Genomic DNA, 2,472 nt, shown 5'->3' on the forward strand with positions numbered 1-2,472 from the left:
AGAGACAGCCCCAGCACCTGGTGACCCCTGTGTCGGTCCCGCAACGCTTAGCGGACCTGTAGCCTTTGCTGTGCCGCTCCGGGAGAGAGGGGGTCCTGTTTGGAGGACATGCCTCTCAGATCCCTTAGGGAGAGTTATGGGCCTTGGAAGGGGCACCCAATTTCAGCTCCTTTCCCAGGTCCTGGACTCAGCAGCCCGAATGCCTCTACTCCTCCCTCTGTCTTCGCCTTAACAACTGCTTTCCTCTTTCAACTCAGCCATTCCCTTGCTGTCTTTGAAATGGACACCTTTGTTTAGAGAAAAGAAAAGCATGGAGCGCGGTAGGAGGTGGAGACAGCCATCCGAGAAACGTCTGATGCCTTCGAACTGATGCATGCACAGGACTGGCGAGCCTGGGGCTGTTGCCTACCTGCTTCTCAGCCCCTCACTCGGGCCCGCCCCCTTTAACAATCCCTTCATTTCTTCTCCCCCACAGCCTGACCCCTCCTCTTGAACAAGCCTGGAGGGAGAGGGCCTTTGCAAAGCAGCAGCAGATTGAGGGCTGGGTCTCACAGGTGTATAGACATATATGCCTGATTGATAGAGGAAGACACTGTTGTCCTATCTATTTGCATCCCTTACTTGTGCCCCTGGGGCCCCAGACTAGAAAAGCTGTCTGAGCCCATGGCCCCTGGCTGCAGAAGAGTCCTTCATTGAATTGCTACAGCTTTATTTCCTTTATCTCTGGGCTTTGACACTAGGGTGTTTAATTAGCACTTGGGGGAGGCTTCCTGAAGGCCCTTTCTTTCCGCCCAGACTCCTGGTTTAGAAAGGAATCAGGAAGAACAGGTGTGAGCAGCTTATCAGGAGTTTCCCAGAGAGCAGAACTTGAGAAAAGAGCTGGTATGCAGTGTGCAACCTGCTACCAAATGTCCTGCTGGTCTCTTAGAGGAATGTCTCTCACTGAGAGCTCTGCACTGGTCCCTATGGCTGGTGTCTGGGACATGGAGTAGCTGCAGTACCTAGAACAGCCATGGGGAGAGGAGGCCCCTGCTTCTGGGCCCAGGCAGAGCCCCAGGCTTTCCGCAATGGCCACTGCTGACAGACATTCCCTCTGCCATTGGTTTCCTGTGCTCTCCTGCAGTGCATGCTCCCTGATAGCCTGGGCATAAGACCCATCTTATACATACACTTCAAGAGCACCCCATCAGGTACCCCTCTTCTCCAAACCTTGTCACTTGCCTTCCAGTCATATCAGTCAGGGTCCTGACCGGTCAGCCAAGTCATCTGCCACTTCCCAGGAGTTCATGGACCCCTTATCCCAGGCCATTTTTCCCTCTATGAAGTGAACAACCTACAGTACTGCTCACTGCAAAGATTTCCCCTCACCAGTGTCTTTTGTGACCACCCTGAGTGGGTCTGTGGCATGGCAACATCCTGGTTTTCCTAATCCCTAAGTGAGCTAATTCATGGAAGGACTGTGAGTGTTTTCTTCTATCATTAACAGGGGAGTCCCTGCCCATCAGTCTATAAGTGTGAGCTGAGGGGAAGTGCCAGTGTAATTAGAGGCAGACAATGTGGGGAGCTGGACTAGCTGTTCACATCCCTTACTTGTGCCTCTGGCCCCACTGCATCTGGACCCGAATGTACCAGTGTGATGGGATTGCTGCTGTACCTGCCTGGCCTCAGGATTTGGTAGGTCTGATGATATGCAGCTCCTGATGGGCAGATGTGGTCACATACAGACTTAATGTCCCATCACAGGCTCTAAGTCTCTACCCAGTCCCAGTTACATGGCAGAAACTGTTTTGAGACAGTGAACAGCTGTGCCACATAAGGTGTAGTGCTGCTTCAGGACTTCAGGGCTCTGCATTGACCCTCTTTTGAGGCTTTGCAGTGCACTTCACACAGCACCTTTCAAATCATGAACAAATCCCATTGGTATTTTAGGTTGGCCTGGTCCTCTGGCTCTTAGCTGCAGAGCAGCTCATACTGCAGCCCACACCTTCTGCGAGGCCCATTTTTGCTCTGGTCTTCAGTGATTGCCCCTGTACATCCTCCAGTCCTGCTTAATCAGACATTAATCAATTCTGTGATCTACCCAATCCCCTTTCTTGCTAAAATCAGAGTCAGTTTCTTCCTGCAATCAGAAAATCCTAATAAATATAAACCCCTAGGAGACTGTGGGGGAAGAAGGACATCAGGGATAGTCAGCTGACCAAGCCCATCAATGAGGTCAATGGTACAGGGACATTCCTGCATGGCCACACTGGAGCACAGCATTGTGTTCAAAAGATACACATGGCCATGCCAGGCAAGACTGCACACACCTATAATCCCAGTGACCCAGGAGGATGAGGCACAAGGATCACAAGTTGGAGACCAGCCTGGGTAACTTAGCAAGATCCTGCCTCAAAATAAAAGATTTTTTTACAAGGCTAGGGATGTGACCCAGTGGTAGAGAGCCCCCAAGTTCAATCCCCAGTAGAAAAG

This window comes from Marmota marmota, unplaced genomic scaffold (genome assembly GCF_001458135.2).
Source record: "Marmota marmota marmota unplaced genomic scaffold, marMar, whole genome shotgun sequence".
Taxonomy (NCBI): domain Eukaryota; kingdom Metazoa; phylum Chordata; class Mammalia; order Rodentia; family Sciuridae; genus Marmota; species Marmota marmota.